Here is a 22,222-nt window from a genome sequence, read left to right as displayed (position 1 = left end):
CTTGTATAATACATCCAGTGGCACATTATGAAGTGTGAAAATCATTACAACTATTTGACAATAATCAAATGAAAGGAACAAAAGCCATTTTGTGATGCAGTGTTCATGCTTTTTCTTTAGCTATATTTGTCCACTAAACTGCAGAATTCTACCATCACAATGGGTCTCACAGCCATCAGTGCAAATTACTGGGGGGTCTCCTGTATTGGCAAAAGCTATATAGTTGCTTTCTAAGCTGAATGTGAGCAGCAGCTATTGGTTCAGGTTCCAAGAAACTGAGGGTAGGAGGGGGGAGGAAAAAACAGGAATCAAGACAAACCTTGAATTGCATTCTTTCTGATCTGCAGTTCTCTTTTCTCTGTTCAAAGTTATCATTGAGCAGTGTTGAAGAATGACAGCTAGAAAAAAAATCCCTCTGCTTTATTAATTCACAACTGCTGCCTTAGCCTTGACCCAAGGATATTTGAGGATGCCATGGCAGTGTCACCAGCAGCAAGGGCAGGAAGGTGCTATAACCAGCAGCTTCTGGTTTCTTAGGAAGCCTGTCCCTGTGGAAGAGCATTGAAGAAGGGCACGTTCTGTATAAGTTCAGCCAAATGGCATAGAATAGCTTAGCTTGGTCCCCAGGCACAGGTCTCTAAAATAGGGAAAGATGATGATCACCAAAGAGAGAACTTCCTCACAAACTCAGTGTGCTGTGGAGAAACAAAGCCAACACCCGTAGGCCTAGCTATCCAGAGGTTCTGTGAGAATAGGATTTTTGGCATCCCCATAAACTATGCAGAGTCTGGAGTTATTTCTGTTGCCAAATTGCATGGCACTTGGGAAGGGACTATCAATGCAGCTGGGCCTGTCACATGCAGTCAGGAAGAGAGCTGTCATTGAAGTCAGGCCTCCCCAGGTTGGATGGTATGGCATTCAGATAGTGCAGTGATGAGTGTGGCACAGAAACACAGATAGATAGGAAGGAATTGTCAGTGAACTCAGAGCTGACAAAGAAAGGAGGTCTCTGAGAAAGTGGGGTGCCAAGATGAAAACAGAAAAACATTGTATTAGCATACAAAAAATATGATTAGCGTTGTGGCTCACACAGCAGAGACTGTTTGGATGGGGAAAGGAAGGATAAAGCAGGAATAAAACAGGAACTTTGAGATGGTGCTATAGATGTTATGGATATGACTGTACTGTAGATACTAGGAAATGTTTGTGCAGATAAAGGGGGAGGCCTACAAAAAAGTCCAGTGCTGTGATCATAGGGGATTTCAGTGATCAGATACTGATTAGGAAAACCATTGTAGGAACCCTACAGCAGGATTCATACCCATGGAGATAGTATCAGATTGCTTCTATATACCAACACACTTTGTAATGAAGTGGCAACTAGGTCAGAGACAAATCTGGGCCTAATAAGTGGAAATGAGCCAAGCATGATAAATGAATGGAGGTTACACAGGCACATAGGAATTGCCATACCAGGTCAGGCTGATGGTCAGTTCAGTCTTATATCCAGTTTCTTGCAGTGGCCAATGTTGGATGCTTTATAGGAAGGTTTAAAATGGCCATAGTGCATCTAATTATCTAATAGTGTACGATGGAGAAAAACTCTCTCATCTCAGTTGGTGATCAGCTTATGCCCTGAGGTATGAGAATTGATAGTCCTTTTAACTATACCCTAACTATAAACAACTGATTATTATGAACATCTAATTCTTTACTTGTCCGACTAAAACCTTATTTAGTTACAGTATTTGTCCCATTAATATCATGCAGCAAGAGGTTCCACACACTAATTAAACATTGCATGAGTAGTTGTGATGTTGCACTCCATATGATTTTATGAAAATATGCTAATAAGTGTGAATATAATGTAACTGGAATATGCTTCATGCAAAAAGTCTCTTGTAAGGTATCATTACAAAGTTTCAGAGTAGCAGCCGTGTTAGTCTGTATCCGCAAAAAGAAAAGGAGTACTTGTGGCACCTTAGAGACTAACAGCTGTAGCTCACGAAAGCTTATGCTAAAATAAATGTGTTAGTCTCTAAGGTGCCACAAGTACTACTTTTCTTATTACAAAGCTTATAATCTACTGAGTGTATTCATCCTATTTGTACAAATGTATCATTCTTGTATCTGAAACTAGAAATATCAAATATTCTGAGGTCCTATTGTAATTATGCAAAGTGTGGGCCATTAACGGTGGTTTGGAATCTTGATGGCTCCCATTAACCAGGACAATTGACTGTAGATGGCTCTGTTTTCTTGCAAGCCTTCCTGTGAGTCAGGCCAGAAAAAATGAAGGCTTGGGGGGGTCTCACAGGACATGTGACCATATCACCTGGTACTGGAATCCATCTTAAACCTGCTGCTTTTCCATTTAGAAGGAGGGGTGGGGACCCAGAAAGACAAAAGATTCCCACCTTATGCCAAAGGTATATAATGGGGTGGAACAAAACAAAGGAGGTGGCAGTCATGATAAATCCCCTAGCTACCACCTGAGCTGGAAAAAGGACTGTACCAGGGGAAAGGATTGGGCCCAGACTAGAAAGGAGTCTAGTCTGTGAAAGAAGCTTACTGAAACATCTCTGAGGGTGAGATTTCATCTGTATTCAGTTTCCTACTGTATTAGGCTTAGACTTGGGTGGTTTATTTTATTTTGCTTGTTAACTTTCTTTTTTCTGTCTAAAAAACAACAACAAGGAGTACTTGTGGCACCTTAGAGACTAACAAATTTATTTGGGCATAAGTCTTCATGGGCTAAAACTCACTTCATCAGATGCATGGAGTGGAAAATACAGTAGGCAGAATATATATACACAGTACATGAAAAGATGCCTTACCAAGTGGGGGGTCAGTTCTAACGAGACAATTCAATTCAAGTGGAAGTAGGATATTGTAACCCTTCTGCCCGTCAGAGTTGGCAGCAACAAGGGCCAGGTTCAGTATCTAGCAGTTCCGTTCCAATAACACAATGCAAAACCGGCTCAAGCCCCCATCCAGTGACCTGGGACAAATATATATCACCCACTCCCCCCCGGGCGCCTCTAAGAGGCAATACTTCCCCTCTCAAGCACAGAGTCTGAGTGTAGCAAAAGCCTTTTAATAACAGAGAGAAACAATGTGGCCTTATGTTGGGGAAACACCACCAACAGGATTCATAACACAACCCATGAACAAAAACCCACCCTAAGCAAATTGAGTCATGTCCTTTCCCTTTGGTTCTTGAGTCCAGCAACCCAAAGGTCACCCAAAGTCCCAAAAGTCCAACAACCCCAAAGTCCAGCAACCCAAAAGTCTCAGTCTCTGTCCTTGGTGAGTCCAGAGTTCAAAAGTTCATCTGCAGAGTTTTAAACCCCCCACCCCCACCAGTCTATGTGGAAATGGGGGGGGAGGAGTAAAGGGGCGCCTTACATGCTCTGACAGCTGACTGCCCCGCCTCTCCATAAGTTTCTACTACAGCTTTCACCACCAGCCGCTCCTCTCCACTAGCTGCTCCTCCCCAGTAGCCATCAAGCAAGCTGCTCACCAATATATCTTCAGGCCCCCTACTACTTAACACAGTGCTCAGTGATTTCAGCTCATAGTAGAGAAGCCCCAGTGCTGGTGTACCATTAGCCTAAAGCAAATTCAGCTCTGCAATCTATAACCAGACTCCAAGTAGAATCAAAATTAGCTCTGCTATTACACAGTGGAGAAAGGAGGTGCAATTAGTATTTAGGGCCCTCAGAAGGGACCCATACCACAAAATATAAAAGCCTATCCCCAACCTCTCTCTAGTCACTGAGTTTTGGAACCCATGTCCCTTGCCTAGCGAGTGCTACTTAGTTGATGGTGAGTCCCTCCATCATAACAAAAAGCCAAGTACAGCTCCACTGTCCACATAATTGATTCACATAATTAGGATAATAACACTTTATTCTTCCTGCCCCAATAACAGAGAAACTGGGGATCCCACAGCAGCCAAAGTGACCATCTAGGCTGGGTGGGTGTGCCTATGCAAATGAGATCAGCCCCTGAAGTTCTTTTCCACAACCCGCCACAACTCACCACCAGATGTCAGCGTCATCCTGACTCTGCTTACACTATTATCAACAGGAGGAAAAATCACTTTTGTAGTGGTAATCAGGGTGGCCCATTTCGAACAGTTGACAAGAAGGTATGAGTAACAGTAGGGGGAAATTAGCATGGGGAAATTAATTTTTAGTTTTTGTAGTGACCCATCCACTCCCAGTCTTTATTCAGGCCTAATTTGATGGTGTCCAGTTTGCAAATTAATTCCAGTTCTAAAGTTTCTCATTGGAGTCTGTTTTTGAAGGTTTTTTGTTGAAGAATTGCCACTTTTAAATCTGTTATTGAGTGTCTAGGGAGATTGAAATGTCCTCCTTCTGGTTTTTGAATGTTATAATTCTTGACCTCTGATTTGTGTCCATTTATTCTTTTGTGTACATGGCAGAGGGGCATTGCTGGCACACGATGGCATATATCACATGGTAGATGTGCAGGTGCATGAGCCTCTGATGGTGTGGCTGATGTGGTTAGGTCCTATGATGGTGTCCCCTGAATAGATATGTGGACAGAGTTGGCAATGGGGTTTGTTGTAGGGATAGGTTCCTGGGTTAGTGTTTTTGTTGTGTGGTGTGTAGTTGCTGGTGAGTGTTTGCTTCAGGTTGGGGGGCTGTCTGTAAGCAAGGACTGGCCTGTGTCCCAAGATCTATGAGAGTGAGGGATCGTCCTTCAGGATAGGTTGTAGATTCCTGATGATGCGCTGGAGAGGTTTTAGTTGGGGACTGAAGGTGACGGCTAGTGGCATTCCATTACTTTCTTTGTTGGGTCTGTCCTGTAGTAGGTGTCTTCTGGAAACCCTTCTGACTCTGTCAATCTGTTTCTTCACTGCACCAGGTGGGTATTGTAGTTTTAAGAACACTTGATAGAGATCCTGTTTCTCTCTGTCTGAGGGATTGGAGCAAATGCAGTTGTATCTTAGAGCTTGGCTGTAGATAATGGATCGTGTGATGTTGTCTGGATGAAAGCTGGAGGCATGTAGATAAGTATAGCAGTCAGTAGGTTTCTGGTATAGGGTGGTGTTTATGTGACCATCGCTTATTTGCACTGTAGTGTCCAGGAAGTGGATCTTACATGTGGACTGGTCCAGGCTGAGGTTGATGTTGGGATGGAAATTGTTGAAATGGTGGAATTCCTCAAGGGCCTCTTTCCCATGGGTCCAGATGATGAAGATGTCATCAATGTAGCGCAAGTAAAGTAGGGGCGTTAGGGAACAAGAGCTGAGGAAGCGTTGTTCTAAGTCAGCCATAAAAATGTTGGCATACTGTGGGGCCATGGGGGTACCCATAGCAGTGTTCTGTCTGTTATTACTTGGAACCACTTAAATCCTACTTTTTATACTTAATAAAATCACTTTTGTTTATTAATTAACCCAGAGTAAGTAATTAATACATGGGGGAGCAAACAGCTGTGCATATCTCTCTATCAGTGTTATAGAGGGCAGATAATTTATGAGTTTACCCTGTATAAGCTTTATACAGAGTAAAATGGATTTATTGGGGGTTTGGATCCCATTGGGAGCTGGGTGTCTGGGTGCTAGAGACAGGAGCACTTCTTACGCTGTTTTCAGTTAAGTCTGCAGCTTTTGGGGGACGTGGTTCAGACCTGGTTCTGTGTTTGCAGCAGGCTAGTGTGTCTGGCTCAACAAGACAGGGTACTGAAGTCCCAAACTGGCCAGGAAAATGGGCTCAGAGGTAGTCTCAGCACTGGGTCTCTGTGACCCAACCTGTCACAGTGGCACAGCGAGCAGAGTCTGTGCACAGCTGATTGCTTTGAAATGCTGGTAGTGATTTTAAGTGAGTTTTAAGTGTGCTGGCTGGAGAACAGACAGGTTACCGGTTTGTTATTTTCAGTTTGCTTATTTTGAGTAAGGGAAATAGGGACAAAAAAGTAAGCAAAATAAGTAAGAGTGAAGATCAGAAGGTGCTAGAACTGCACAGGTTGCAGATTGCCCGGAAGGGCTGAACACGGGCCACTGGGAAAGTCTCTGTTAACTAAGAAGCCCCTGAGCTGAATGGATCTCAGTTTCAGTGAACTGCAGTGGGGTGTGGCCCAACCTCTGGGTCTGTGCTGAAGCTGACTGGAGTGTCTAACTCAGCAAGACAGGAGTGGAGGGGTGCCTGTTCTGGCAGGAGGGGGTTCTGAGGGGGTCCCAGCCCATCAAGTGACAGTCTCAAGGGAAGACAAATGGAAATTGATGCACAATTTGCCCGGGAAAACGCTGCCCTGGAAAAAGAAAAGGCTGCCCACCAGCAAACCCTGGACTTAAAAGACAAAGCAACTGAGGCCCAGAGAAAAGCACAAATTGAGACCCAGATGCATGAACAGGCTGTCATGGAGGTGCACAGAGATCTGTATCCTGGAAGTGGAAGTTGGGGTCCTGGGGACAGCTGCAGTGAGAACAGACCGCAAGGACTCTGTAGCTGGAAGTATGACCAACCTGAGTGAAAGTGGGGGCGGGATTTTGCTGGCCATTAAAGGGTCTGTCAAAGCTGGTAGCTGTGAGCCCACAGCTGGATCAGAGTCACCTTCCCTTTTGGGGGACACAGGAGTGTCTGCCCCAGAGGGGAGCCCAAAGAGGAATTTTAGGTATACTGCCTCCACCCTGGAGAGTGTCCACATCTCTGGCAGTAAGTTCAGGAAGACGGTGTGACGTTGCACTCCATATGATTTTATAAAAATACGCTAATAAGTGTGAATATAATGTAACTGGAATATGCTTCATGGAAAAGGTCTCTTGTAAGGTATCATTATGTCGCTTATAATCTACTGAGTGTGTTCATCCTATTTGTATGAATGTACCATTCTTGTATCTGAAACTAGAAATATGAAATATAACTCTGAGGTCCTATTCTAATTATGCAAAGTGTGGGCCATTAATGGTGGTTTGGAATCTTGATGGTTCCCATTACCAAGGACAATTGATTGTAGATGGCTCTGTTTACTTGCAAACCTTCCTGTGAGTCAGGCCAAAAAAAATGAAGGCTTGGGGGGGGTCTCACAGGACATGTGACCATGTTACCTGATACTGGAATCCATCTTAAACCTGGTGTTTTTCCATTTAGAAGGAGGAGTGGAGACCCAAAAAGACAAAAGATTCCCACCTTGTGCCAAAGCTATAAAAGGGGGTGGAACAGAACAAGGGGGGCTGTGGTCATGAGAAATCCCCTAGCTACCACCTGAGCTGGAACAAGGACTGTACCGGGGAAAGGATTGGGCCTAGAAAGGAGTCTAGTCTGTGAAAGAAGCTTATTGGAACATCACTGAGGGTGAGATTACAATGCATTTAGTTTCCTACTGTATAGACTTGTGTGTGGTTGTTTTATTTTGCTTGGTAACTTACTTTGTTCCGCCTGTTATTACTTGGAACCACTTAAATCCTACTTTTTATATTTAATATAATCACTTTTGTTTATTTATTAACCCAGAGTAAGTAAATAATACCTGGAGGAGCAAACAGCTGTGCATATCTCTATCCATGTTATAGAGGGAAGACAATTTATGAGTTTACCCTGTATAAGCTTTATACAGAGTAAAATGGATTTACTGGGGGTTTGGATCCCAAGGGGAGCTGGGTGTCTGGGTGCTAGAGACAGGAGCACTTCTTATGCTGTTTTCAGTTAAGTCTGCAGCTTTTGCGGGACGTGGTTCAGACCTGGGTCTGTGTTGCAGCAGGCTAGCATGTCTGGCACAACAAGACAGGGTACTGAAGTCCCAAGCTGGCCAGGAAAATGCGCTCAGAGGTAGTGTCAGCACCTCAGGTGGCAGTTCCAAGGGGGTCTCTGTGACCTCAACCTGTCACAGTAGTATTTCCTTGTCACCAGTTCCTGTTTAACTTGAGTAGTCCTTTGCTCTTGCTTTATAAGGCAAGGTAAATTGGTGTGCCTGGCTGACTTGCACTGCACTACTCATTATTTTATATCATAGAAGCACCATTCTCATAGTTCCTCTTAATCTTCTGCTTTGTCAAGTAAACATCCTAGTTTTTTTTAATGTCCTCTGCATATGGAAGCCCTTGATATGTTTAATCATTTTTATTGCTGTTCCCTGGACCTTTTTCATATCTACTGTGACTTGAGACAAGATGTAGAAAACTGAACGCAGGCTGTATCAGACATGTATTAATGGCATTAGAATACTTTTCATATTATTCTCTGTCCCTTTCCTAATACATCATACAATCTTATTTGTTTTTTTTTTATTGTTTGTTTGTTTGTTCTACCATTGCCGTACCTTGAACCAATATTTTTGTTGAGCTGTTCTCGGTGATGCCAAGAACTTTCTTTAAAGCTGCAACTAATTTAGAACTCATCAGTGGGTACACATGTTGTAAACTGTTCTTTCCAACATGCAGTCACTGAGTTTGCCTCAACTGAATAAAGAAACAGGTTAAAAGTGGGATTTGAAGCTGCTTCTCCATACAGAGACCAAGTCGTCTTACATGGAGAATACATAGCTTGAGTAGGTGTTTTAAACCTCGTGGCTATATGAAGGGCTCAGTTGTGAGCCCCACTCCAGGCAGCACAAAGGGGGAGAGAGCAGCTGGCTCCCCATGCTGGGCCTAGCTGATGCAGAACTGGCATAGCTGGCTTCTATGCCACCCCATCTTCCACAGCTGGTTTAAGGGATATGTTCAGAGTGAGCTGCACTCTGGCAATCAGCCCCTGGGGACCATAGGCAGTCTGATGTAATTTAAAGCAGCCCTGAGACTGCTCTAAACTATACCAAGGGGCAACCAGGCTGGTCTCAGGATCAGGGAGATGCACATGGCTCCCTCTACTCAACTGTGCCCAGGATCCAGTGACCCTAATACAATCAGCCGGTCTGAAGCACCAATATTAAATTGTGACAGGGCCAGCTTTAGGGTTGACTCGTACCATAGGTTAACTGGCAGATATCTGCGCCTAGCAGCTCACAGCCAAGCACAGAGACACTTAGTGACTATTTTGCTCCACATAGGCAATCAGCTGTAATGCCTATATGGTAAAGCCATACGTAAGGTATGGCCCTGACGTGGAGGAAGGGCAGCATCACAACTCTCAAACGTGGCAGAAATGAAGAACGAGTTAAAGGAAACATGTTGGAATTCAATAATGCCTGGGAAACCCACAGTAGAAAAGGGTAAATGTTTTAACATACAGCTGGGAAAGCTGCACCAAAAGTCAAGCTAAAGAGGCAACCGATTTTATTAATGAGCTAAACAGATGGATGCCCTAACACAGTGGTTCTCAAAGCCGGTCCGCCGCTTGTTCAGGGAAAGCCCCTGCCGGGCCGGACTGGTTTGTTTACCTGCCACGTCCGCAGGTTCAGCAGATCGCGGATCCCACTGGCCGCAGTTTGCCGCTCCAGGCCAATGGGGGCTGCGGGAGGCGGCGGGGGCCAAAGGACGTGCTGGCTGCCCTTCCCGCAGCTCCCATTGGCCTGGAGTGGCGAACCGCGGCCAGTGGGAGCTGCCCTAACACACTGTGGCACAGAAACAATGTTGCTGGCAGTATAATAGATAGAAGCCAGAAGCTCTGGCCTCGACATGCCTAATACATCCAGGCTGCACAGTGGAAAGGGCCCAGTTGCCCTTACCAGCTTTCAGAGTGCTCCTGAACTTGTTTTATGGCTTTTCAGCAGTTAGGCAGGTGCTGTGGCCACCACTCAGAAGGTATTTAGGAAGCAGGCTTGTGGAACTCAGTTCATGGTGTATCTACAGAAAGCTCAGTCAGCCACGCAGGGTGTGTGGTCACACAGGCATCTTGAGTATGAGAGCACCGCAAGCTACGCACCCAGCATGAGGGTAACACCGGGTAGGATCAGCCCTGCTGCTGAGCTTTAGGAACAGAATGGTTTTGCAGGAGACTCCTGGAATAGCTCCGTTCCTCCCAGATGAGGTAAAGAGTTAGGATTGTCAGGCCCAGGGCAGAAGGTGAACTGTACACGGAGAACCAGATCCACAGCTGGTGCAAATCTGCATAACCAATTTACCTCAACTGATGGTCCAGGTCTCGATTCCCTGGGCATCACCAGTGCTCAGGATTAAGGGCAAGGAAAGAGCATGCACATGGACCACACCATCTCAAAATGGAATAAAAAGATTAGAGGGATGGCTGGACAAGGATATGCAAAATCGGAGAGAGACTGTTCCATGCTCTTTGTGTTAGTTTTGCTGTGAAATCAGGACCAGTTCTTAAATCATATAAATATGTATTCAGTGTCATGATACAGCTGCTCAGTAACTCCCACTAATGCACCTAGTTAGCTCCTCACAATTTGCCCTCAGGGATAATTCCACTTCCAGGTCTCTTTCTCAAACTCTTCCGTTTTGAATCCCGTTCCCCTCCCTGTAGGATCCATGCTGACTGTTACTTCTTAGTTTTTTGCCCACTGTCTAAGAACTATCCCAGCTTTGTGCTGAAGCAGTCTCCAATGGCTCCATCCCTTATAGCCTGTCCACTCACAGCCAGGTAGATGCTACTATCCCCTAGGAGGCCCAGAAGTCCCTTTAGTGGATGACTGTCAGCAATTGTAGTGGAAGCCCCCAAAGGCTGATCTGATTTCCTCCATGAATCCATACCTAATGCTGCCAGCCAAAAGGTCATGAGGCACCTGAAGGTTCCTGCCAGCTCTGTGTACCAGGAGCCATCCTGAGTACTAGAGATGGATGTTGCCTTTGCCTTATCGCCCGCATCTGGGAAAGAGTTTTTGATGGGTTCCTCACCACCGCTGCGCTACAGATCCACACAGTGTGTGCTCCAATCAAAGCAACCATGTCCCTTCTCAACAGGTTCTTTATTTAGGTGCTCCACTAGGGCCAGTGGCGCTCTGCATTTTGTTAGCCTTGTGGTACACACAAGAGCACTGTGAATTTGCAAGGTGATTTTACCACACCTGTGTTCATCTCCTGGGATCACATCTTCATATTCTACTAGTATGATTGGTAGAGATGTTTTGTTCTCGGCCCTCATTGTCTCTCAGACTAAAAGTATTGTGGTGGTAAACTGTGATCCGTGCCGCTGCCTGTGTTGCTGGTGGATGCCAGCTGAAAGCAATTTTGTTTGCAAGGATTGTGATTTTAAGCTTGTATTTACCTATTTGCTGCAGAATGCTTTTACTATGTGGCACCAGCACTTGGTGCCATTTCTGCAGACTAGTTTTTCCTCTCCTTGTTGTTCCTGGCGTTATATTAAAAACTGGGGCACCAAGCTAGTAGTTGAACAGCGAAGCATTCTCATGGCATTCTTGGGAAGTGCAGGTATTGTCTGGGTCCCTGGGCTGGCTTTGGGCACACAGGCATGATTTTATTGTGTTTGGTGTAATCCACCCTGTGCTCTTCTGCCTTTCCCTGTACTGCACCAGCCTGTGCTATTTATAACATGTTGTGTTAATTTAGTGCTGGCAAAACATTACATATTGACAGCTCTGGAGACTGAGGTTACCAGTTTATCCCCAGAATACGTGTGGCATGTGGCAATGTGATGTGTCTCACAATGCTTTATCACTGTGCCCCCGGAGGAATCACCCAGAGAGTAATTTAAGCTTAATGACCATTCCGGCTTTGGCCCCTCTGCTGCCAGAAAGAAGAATCATAAATGACAATTGTGGTGCCTGTTTCTGCAGTCCTCAGGCCCTGGGCTGAAACCACCAGACACTTTCCACGTAGGTCACCAATCAAAGGCCAACAACTTTTGGCCCCTCTTGTCATGGGCCTTATTACTCCACTTTTACACCACGGTAACTCCAGTGTGTTCAGTGCAGTTATACTGGCATAAAAACTGTAGTAACACAAGGCGCAATCAGACCCCAGAGCTGCATTCCAACCAGCAACTGACAGGTGAAAGTCTGTTATATGAAACTGCTACCAGTCCCTGGAGCCATTGAGTTCCTCCAGCTTTCGTCTTCCTGCTGTAAATGTGGCACTGACTCAGAGTGGTTCTGTGTCCCACACTTCTTGCCCATCGATTGGGCATTTTCCCCACCCCTTCTCATGGCATTCTAGATCTCTCATATTCCTGTTCTCACTGTACTCTGTCCATCTCAGGTTCAAGTTTCCCTCACCTTCTCTTTCCACAGCAGCAAAGTCCTGCTCCCTATGAAGAGACATTTATCTGGGGCTAGATCTGCTTCTCTGAGCAATAGTCCTCTGAGGGTTTGATCCCGCCTCCACTGATGTCAATGGGAGCAGAATCTGGCCTGCAAGTGGATCTTGGGAATGCCACACATGATCTGGTTTCTGCTCAATGAATCGTTTGTATTGCAAAAGCTGGGGCTCTCAGCTTGCTGACATATGCATTTGACTCCAGCCTTCATATAAAAACCTGATATCTTGCTGCTTCGTTCTGTTTCGGGTCAAGTACTTATCTAATGCCTTCAGTAGCTATTCTAGTGTAAATGGCATTCTTGCTTGGCAACGTTGCTGTATCTCACTCAGTTCTCATCTTCTCTCCCCAGTGAAGTAATCGAAAACCTTTATCTTCGGAGCTTTCTTTCGATCCTCTGAGGTTAGCTCCGTGTACAGATCTGTTTTCAGCTTCCAGGCTTGAGCTGAGCTTTTGGCTTAGAAGACCAGAGATTCTGGTAATCTCAGCCATCCATACTGTCTTCTCAGAGTGGCCTATGCCTGCTGCTTTCTGTTTGAACGGACTGTCAGACTAAATAAAAACAATGGGACTGATTCTCCTACCGTGCTGCCAACCAGTAGAAATCAGGGGTGTATGTGAGATCAGAGTCAGGCCCTGTATATCACAAAAATTCCCTTGCTCATGTCGCTAATAAGACCTTCCATTACTAACTCGGAAATAACTTTACAAATGTAGTTCACTTTTCACCATTGATGCGCCTTGTTTTATTTTTTGCTATCCCTCATCTTGGCTACTGAAAGCAGGCTGGTCAGTTTCACTCCCTGGTTCGCCTGCTCTAACACAAGGCTATTTGTGTTTCCAGTGCTGTAGGGGAATACTTCAATTTAAACCAACATATGTTCACTGAAATTTAACACAACCACCTTGTGGCAGGACCCACTCGCTCCTGCCTCTGCTCAAGTCCACAAACTGCTTAGAGACCCTTGTGCTGGTAAAACATCCGGTGCAGTTTATTTATAATGTCGGTTCACATCACCCTTGTACAATATACAGCCGTATTCTTACAGTCTTAGGGAGCTCTCAGCAGGTCCTGAGGTTGCCAGATGCCCAGTTTTCAACTGGAAAGTGTCCAGATCTACTGACCGGACACCACAACCACTGGCTTCCTCTTTTTCCTGGGAGTGCTCAACCCCCGCTCAGCCCCAGGTCCCACCCCCACTCCACTCCTTCCCCAAAGCCCCACCCCATCTCTCCCCGCCTTTGCTCTGCCCCTACCGGCATGCCTCATCCCCGCTCCTCCTCCTCCCCCCACCCCAGTGCCTCCTGCACACTGCAAAACAGCTGATCACGGCAGGCAGGAGGCGCTGGGAGGGAGTGGGAGGAATTAATCGGTGGGGCTACTGGCGGGCAGGAGGTGCTGGGTGGGAGAGAGAGAACTGGCTACCTGTGGGTGCTAAGCACCCGCTAATCTTTTTCCAACCCTGGAGCACCCATGGAGTCAGTACCTATGCCAGACACCCAACGTCCAGTCAACATGGGGTAGGGGGAGGCGCCAGGTTATGAACCACACTAGCCCCCAGCTCCCAGCTCCCAGCCCAGCTCCACAGGTGAGTCCCTTCCAACCCAGGCATGGGTGGGAGTAGAGGGGGAAAGTGGCAAGCAATGGGGGCCGGGGTGAAGAGAAGCAAATGGGGGCGGGGCTTTGGGGAAGAGGCGAGGCAGGGTGGAGCCTTGGAGGAAGAGGCAGGGCAGGGCCTTGGGAGGCAGGGGCAGGGCCAGGTAGATTCCAACACTCCTGATGGAGTAGGGTGACCGTACATCCAGTTTTGGCTGGGACAGTCCCTTTTTTAAGCCCTGTCCTGATTTTTTTTGAGGGGGGGGCAAAAGTGGGCATTTGTCTTATTTGTTTTTGCTAACTTGGTCAGTTGATACGAGAAATTGGGACAAATGGCCACTTTTGTCAAAAAAGTGGGGTGTGGAGGAATGTGCAGGAGGATGGGGACCAGTGATGCCAGCCTCGTGCGGGGGGCAGGCAGGGCTCGAGCAAGCAGCAATGCCAGCCCTACGCGAGGAGGTGGGGGGGGAAGGCTCAGGCGTGTGGCTTGGGCCAGGAAAAGGGCTCGGGCGAGTGGTTCAGGACAGCCCTGCACGGGGAGAGGGTGGCAGGGAGGCTCAGGCTAGCCCCACGCAGTGTCCTGTTTTCCCTTTGGGAAATATGGTCACCCTATGCTGGAGTGTCTGGTTTTTAAATATTACAAAGTTAACAACCCTACTCTCTCCCTCTTACTAACTTCCTGTACCTCTTTGTAGGCTCTGCCTAATGGCTTAATTAGCTTTCCAGCTCTCCTCCACCCACGGCTTAGGCACAAGCTCTTCTTAACCAGGGCTGTGCAGTGTTGGATTGGAGGTGCAGTGTTGCAGGGAGCTTGGGTGAAAGGCTTCGAGAAGGGCCCTTGGCCGTGATCAGTTTAGACACGAAACTGCTGCATTTTAATCAGGACATCTCCATTATTAGTGCTCCAGCTTGTGTCACCCCACACATACCGCTATCTAAATATAGTTCACACTGAAGGACAGATGCTGCCAATCCACATCTGACTCCCTCCTACCCCCCGCTTGCATTCTGTTCCCAAAGCCCTGCCGAAATCCACAGTGACACATCCAGCAGTCACTTGGTCCTTTCATCTCCATGGGCCTGTAAAAGGAAAATTCTCCTGATTCTCCTCCCTGCCCTACCTCCATGCTCTCCTTCTCTGCTCAATCACTTCTCCCCTCCTGTCTTCCTCACTTGCTGCCTTCACCAGTTTTTCTTTCATCCCTTGCTTTCTCTTCCTTCTTAACTGCTTTCCTCTCCCACCCTCCTGCTGATGAAATGTGATAAATTAGAGGAACGGGCAGCGTAATGAAAGAAAGAAAAGATGGGGTATATTCCTAGGGCTGTTTTCAGAGTAGCAGCCGTATTAGTCTGTATCCGCAAAAAGAAAAGGAGGACTTGTGGCACCTTAGAGACTAACTAATTTATTTGAGCATAAGCTTTCGTGAGCTACAGCTCACTTCATCGGATGCATGCAGTAGAAAATAAAGTGGGGAGATTTTATATACACAGAGAACATGAAACAATGGGTGTTACCATACACACTGTAACGAGAGTGATCGGGTAAGGTGAGCTATTACCAGCAGGGGGCCGGGGGGAACATCTTTTGTTGTGATAATCAAGGTGGGCCATTTCCAGCAGTTGACAAGAACGTCTGAGGAACAGTGGGGGGTAGGGAGGGGGGAATAAACATGGGGAAATAGTTTTACTTTGGGAGTGGATGTGTCATTACACAGTCTTTATTCAAGAAACAACTCTGACATCGTAATCAAACAACTCTGACATCATAATCAAAAAGGCCGACAAAGGAGGTGCTGTTGTCATCATGAATAGGTCAGAATATGAACAAGAGGCTGCTCAGCAGCTCTCCAACACCACATTCTACAAGTCATTACCCTCTGATCCCACTGAAGGTTACCAAAAGAAACTACACCATCTGCTCAAGAAACTCCCTGAAAAAGCACAAGAACAAATCCGCACAGACACACCCCTAGAATCCCGACCAGGGATATTGTATCTGCTACCCAAGATCCATAAACCTGGAAATCCTAGACGCCCCATCATCTCAGGCATTGGCACCCTGACAGCAGGATTGTTTGGCTATGTAGACTCCCTCCTCAGGCCCTAAACTACCAGCACTCCCAGCTGTCTTCGAGACACCACTGACTTCCTGAGGAAACTACAATGCATCGGTGATCTTCCTGAAAAAACCATCCTAGCCACTATGGATGTAGAAGCCCTCTACACCAACATTCCACACAAAGATGGACTACAAGCCGTCAGGAACAGTATCCCCGATAATGTCACGGCAAACCTGGTGGCTGAACTTTGTGACTTTGTCCTCACCCATAACTATTTCACATTTGGGGACAATAGATACCTTCAAATCAGTGGCACTGCTATGGGTACCCGCATGGCCGCACAGTATGCCAACATTTTTATGGCTGACTTAGAACAACGCTTCCTTAGCTCTCGTCCCCTAATGCCCCTACTCTACTTGCGCTACATTGATGACATCTTCATCATCTGGACCCATGGAAAAGAAGCCCTTGAGGAATTCCACCATGATTTCAACAATTTCCATCCCACCATCAACCTCAGCCTGGACCAGTCCACACAAGAGATCCACTTCCTGGACGCTATGATGCTCATAAGCGATGGTCACATAAACACCACCCTATACTGGAAACCTACTGACCACTATGCTTACTTACATGCCTCCAGCTTTCATCCAGACCACACCACACGATCCATCGTCTACAGCCAAGTCTAAGATACAACTGCATTTGCTCCAACCCCTCAGACAGAGACAACCACCTACAAGATCTCTATCAAGCGTTCTTACAACTACAGTACCCACCTGCTGAAGTGAAGAAACAGATTGACAGAGCCAGAAGAGTACCCAAAATTCACCCACTACAGGACAGGCCCAAGAAAGAAAATAACAGAACGCCACTAGCCATCACCTTCAGCCCCCAACTAAAACCTCTCCAACGCATCATCAAGGATCTACAGCCTATCCTGAAGGATGACCCATCACTCTCACAGATCTTGGGAGACAGGCCAGTCATTGCTAGCACACAGCCCCCCAGCCTGAAGCAAATACTCACCAGCCACCCACACAACAGAACCACTAACCCAGGAACCTATCCTTGCAACAAAGCCAGTTGCCAACTGTGTCCACATCTCTTCAGGGGACACCATCATAGGGCCTAATCACATCGGCCACACTCTCAGAGGCTCGTTCACCTGCACATCTACCAATGTGATATATGCCATCATGTGCCAGCAATGCCCCTCTGCCATATACATTGGCCAAACTGGACAGTCTCTACGTAAAAGAATAAATGGACACAAATCAGAGGTCAAGAATTATAACATTCAAAAACCAGTCGGAGAAGACTTCAATCTCTCTGGTCACTCAATTACAGACCTAAAAGTTGCAATTCTTCAACAAAAAAACTTCAGAAACAGACTCCAAGGAGAGACTGCTGAATTGTGATTAATTTGTAAACTGGACACAATTAACTTAGGCTTGAATAAAGACTGGGAGTGAATGTGGCATTACACAAAGTAAAACTATTTCCCCATGTTTATTCCCCCCCCCCACTGTTCCTCACACATTCTTGTCAACTGCTACAAATGGCCCACCTTGATTATCACTACAAAAGGTGTCCGTCCCCCCCCCCTCCATAACTCACCTTACCTGATCACTCTCATTACAGTGTGTATGGTAACACCCCTTGTTTCATGTTCTCTGTGTATATAAAATCTCCCCACTGTATTTTCTACTGCATGCATCCGATGAAGTGAGCTGTGGCTCATGAAAGATTATGCTCAAATAAATTTGTTAGTCTCTAAGGTGCCACAAGTCCTCCTTTTCTTTTATTCCTAGGACTGTGGTAGAAGGGAGGTCACTTTTACCTTTCATGCTAATGATCACAACTAGAGGGAGCACAGAGAGCAGCAACTAAGGGCTTATCTACATGGGGATATTTAGGAAAGTGAAGACAAATTAACTAAAGCTGTGAGATTAATGCACATATGCTAAAGCACAGTAAACCCCTGGATGGATGCACTCATTCAGAAGTGGCCTTAGTTCGTGCCGTTCTAGGATCAAGGTACAGGAACTAATACTTGAGCTTCTGTGTGAGAGTGTCCACACTGGGTTTAACACACTTTTGTTTATGTGCATTAACTTCACAGCTTTAGTTAATTTACCTTAACTCCATGGACAAATGAGCCCTCAGAGAGCAAAAGATTTGGAGGGATGGCCCATGAGTAAGATTGTGATTTTTGGCTTGGAAATTTTTCATATCTTTCATGGCAGAGGTGTGAGGGAAAAAAAGATAAGTCACCAAAAAAAGGTCACTAAACAATGTGGTTTTCACTATACCCTTGCGCCAGGTAACAATGCTACTCAGTTTGGGGGCCTAATCAAGTGTGTTTTTACAGCCATTTCCAAAAGTTCACAGACTTTATTGAAATTCATTATTTCCTTGACCTCTGGGACAAAATCATAGCCCTACTGATGAGCAAGTAGGAAAGGAACATGTATGTGTAGACTGGAAAAATGGAAGCTGGGGAGATAGTAGAAGGAAAATGGTCCAGTGGTTAGAGTGCTAGTCTAAGGCTCTAGAGACGTGCTCTGCCACAGACTTTCTGTGTGACCATGGCCAAGTCATTTAGTCCCTCTGTGCCTCTGTTCCCCCACTGCAATATGGGGATAATGGCACTGCCCTGCCTCACCGTGGTATTGTGAGGATAACTGTATCACAGACGATGAGTCACTCAGATCCTGTGGTGATAAAGGTCTCTAAGTACTTAAGACAGAGAGTGGTGGGGATACAGTTAGGGTGTGAGTACTGTGTATAAGATTTTTTTCAAGAGAAGGCATTATCATTAATTAGCATTGATTTAGATTAGAAATATCAGTCCAAATTCTGCCAGTGACATTGATTTAAATGGGAATTTCACCCTCATATCAGAATTAATCCACGCTATTGAAAATAAAACAGAAAAACAATCAGTGTAAACAGCAGGAAAACCATGAGCTATAAAAACCACTCAGAAATGTAACCAACTTCCATTTGAGTCAGTGGGTTCAAAGATCAACTTTAAATCTCCGCTTCCTAGTTTCACAGGCACCTAATGGAGATAGTGATAAAAATAAACATTTATATCACAGGGGCACCCAGAAGTTCCAATCTGTGTCAGCCCCCTCTCTTTGTGCTAGGTGCTGCACAAACACACAAGTTTGCTCCCCAAAGAGTTTGCAATCTATGAGGAATACAGTCATATGGGGGTAGGGGGGGAATCAAACACATCCCTGTTTTAGTCATGTTTGAATTTCTTGTATTTTCATTTGCATAAATGAACAAGGCCCTGATTTAGGAAAGGCCATAAACATGCCTCAATGTAAGCATGTGTGTCATCCCACAGAAGCGAATGAGTTCTCCAAATGGAGACTCTGAGAGGAATGAAAAACTGCTCCCCTCTGGGGACCTCCAGGTGTCGTCTGGTTTTGGAATCTACTCACAGTGCTAGCTGCTGGTGCCAGAGGGGGCTGAATTAGCCCTTTGGATGGTGATCCCAGTTCTAACGAAAATGTGAGGTGAACAGGGCGGGCAGAACAGCAGGCCAGGAAGATACATGATGCTCAGAGAACTGGTGGGAGGGGAAGATTGTTCGGGGTTTGTTTTTCTCCAAAAGGAGGAACCATGGTGCCAAGCATAGTGGCACCCCAAAGAAGCCCGCACACAAAGGGGTCCTCAGCATTGAGGCCATGATCCCTGGGCCCCCTCCTCAGAGCTCACCAAAGTGGCTTCTGAAATTGACAAGAAAGAGGTTGCAAGGGGCTCCCACACCACAATGCCAGTGGAGGGTTCAGAGAGGATTTCCCTCAGGTTCCTTTAAAATTCCACTTTTCCCATCATTTCCCATTTCCAGCTGCTGTCCAACACCTTTCTCTCCTAGTCAGGACCATAGGCAAACACTCCTTCCCAGTTACTGGTGTTGCGGTTCCTGGCTGGCTAGCAGGGGGTGTTATTTTGACAAGATGAGTAGGTCCTGCAGCCTGCATGGCAGCCTGTCCCGCATGCCTGGCCTGTGACGTCTACTGACCTCCCACTGAGCGAGACGCGCAGGCTGTGACTTGGCCAGTCTTGGCATGTTTGTGCCATTCCCTGTCCAGAGATGGATGTCAATGGCATAGTGCACCACACTGGCATGGCTGCCAAATAGCCCCATCCTTTCTGCAGCATGTGCATATTTCCTCCTCTCCACATAATAGCCTCTGCTGTCTTCAGCCCTGGGCTGCGCTCTCACAGAACTCCCAGAAGAATCCAGCTGCTCTGTGAATACACTGTTCGTAGCTCTGCTCTGAGAGGTGATTGATACACCCGTGTGCAGCTGGACGCAGGAGTGCTGACAGCTGGGAAGCCTTTCATCCTATTTTTTGGCTCTGTATTTCTCCACCTGTGCTGGGAGTTGGCTCCTTTTTCCAGGGAGGAGGGAGGATGGGAAGGCGCTGGAGCCCCCTTGCTGGCCTTCACGGGCTAGCACTGAAATATCTGTCTCTTCTGTTTTTCTGGTGCATGCCTGTGTGCAGCCCAGGCCATAGTCTCCAGGATCCTGTGCTGGTGGCTGAGTGGAAAGTCCCTCCCAAGCACAGCTGAAGCCTGTTATTGAATCATGGCCCTCAGCCTGCTCGTTGCAGATCTCGCTGTCCGTCCTGCCTCCCCCAAGTCCAAACCTGACTAAACTGAGAGCATGAAATGCACCCGAATCCATGCTCACCCACCCTGGCCAGCACAGTGAGTGAGGGCCCTGTAGGACCCTAAATAGGCCAACAGATCAATTCACTGGTTCTGCCTGTCTCCACCCCATCTCTGCATCCAACTGGCACAAACTGGCCTGTAGGAGCACAATGGGATGGGAAGAGTGACCTCTTTGATGCTGCTGTCAAAGCTTACCTCTATGCTCTCTCTCCAACATCGGAAACAACTCAATCTGAGGGCTATCCCCCACCTGGTGCCGAGCAATGGGTGGCATTTCTCTAATGAGAGTGATAGAGAGAGAGAGATAGAGATTCTCTAGGTTTTAGTCAGGAGGAGAGGATGGAAGAGGATAAAGTATGGGCCAGATCAGACGAGAAACATGCACATAAAGAATCTGACACATCAGAAAAGGACAGACAAATAAACAGTGACAAGTTTTTAAAGTGCTTGTACACATGCTAGAAGTCTAAATAATAAGATGGGTGAACTAGAGTGCCTCGTGTTAAAGGAGGATATTGATATAATAGGCATCACAGAAACATGGTGGAGTGAGGACAATCAATGGGACACAATCATTCCGGGGTACAAAATATATCTGAAGGACAGAACAGGTCATGTGGGGAAGGGGAGGTGAGTGGCACTATATGTGAAAGAAAATGTAGAATCAAATGAAATAAAAATCTTAAATGAATCCACATTTTCCATAGAATCTCTATGTAATTCCATGCTCTAATAAGAATATAACAGTAGGGATCTATTATTGACCACCTGACCAGGACAGTGATAGTGACAATGAAATGCTAAGGGAGATTAGAGAGGCTATTAAAATAAAGAACTCAATAATAGTGGGGGATTTCAATTATCCCCATATTGACTGGGTACATGTCACCTCAGGACGAAATGCAGAGACAAAATTTCTCGATACTTTATATGACTGCTTCTTGGAGCAGCTGGTACAGGAACCCACAAAGGGAGAGGCAACTCTCGATCTAGTCCTGAGTGGAACGCAGGATCTGGTCCAAGAGGTAACTATAACAGGACCGCTTGGAAATAGTGACCATAATATAACAACATTTAACATTCCTGTGGTGGGAAGAACACCTCAACAGCCCAACACTGTGGCATTTAATTTCAGAAAGGGGAACTATGCAAAAATGAGGAGGTTAGTTAAACAGAAATTAAAAGGTACAGTGACTAGAGTGAAATCCCTGCAAGCTGCATGGACACTTTTCAAAGACACCATAATAGAGGCTTAACTTAAATGTATACCCCAAATTAAAAAACACAGTAAAAGAACTAAAGAAGAGCCACCATGGCTTAACAACCATGTAAAAGAAGCAGTGAGAGATAAAAATGCATCTTTTAAAAAGTGGAAGTCAAATCCTAGTGAGGTAAATAGAAAGGAGCATAAACACTGCCAAATTAAATGTAATGGCCAAATTAAATGTAATAAGAAAAGCCAAAAAGGAGTTTGAGAACAGCTAGCCAAAAACTCAAAAGGTAATAACAAAATGTTTTTAAGTACATCAGAAGCAGGAAGCATGCTAAACAATGGGGCCCCAGGACGATCAAGATACAAAAGGAGCACTTAAAGACGATAAAGTCATCGCAGAGAAACTAAATGAATTCTTTGCTTCAGCCTTCACTGCTGAGGATGTTAGGGAGATTCCCAAACCTGTGCCGTCTTTTGTAGGTGACAAATCTTAGGAATTGTCACAGATTAA

The 22,222-nt window shown here is 46.0% G+C and overlaps 1 protein-coding gene across 1 annotated transcript in view; it reads left to right on the top strand.

The window, feature by feature from the left end:
- SYNPO2L (synaptopodin 2 like) overlaps positions 1-22,222 on the top strand; it is a 58,710-nt gene that overhangs the window by 725 nt on the left and 35,763 nt on the right. The window lies entirely within an intron of this gene.

This window comes from Natator depressus, chromosome 7 (assembly GCF_965152275.1).
Source record: "Natator depressus isolate rNatDep1 chromosome 7, rNatDep2.hap1, whole genome shotgun sequence".
Taxonomy (NCBI): Eukaryota; Metazoa; Chordata; order Testudines; family Cheloniidae; genus Natator; species Natator depressus.
Note: the sequence above shows the minus strand (reverse complement) of the source record. Positions and strands in the feature narration are given on the sequence as shown.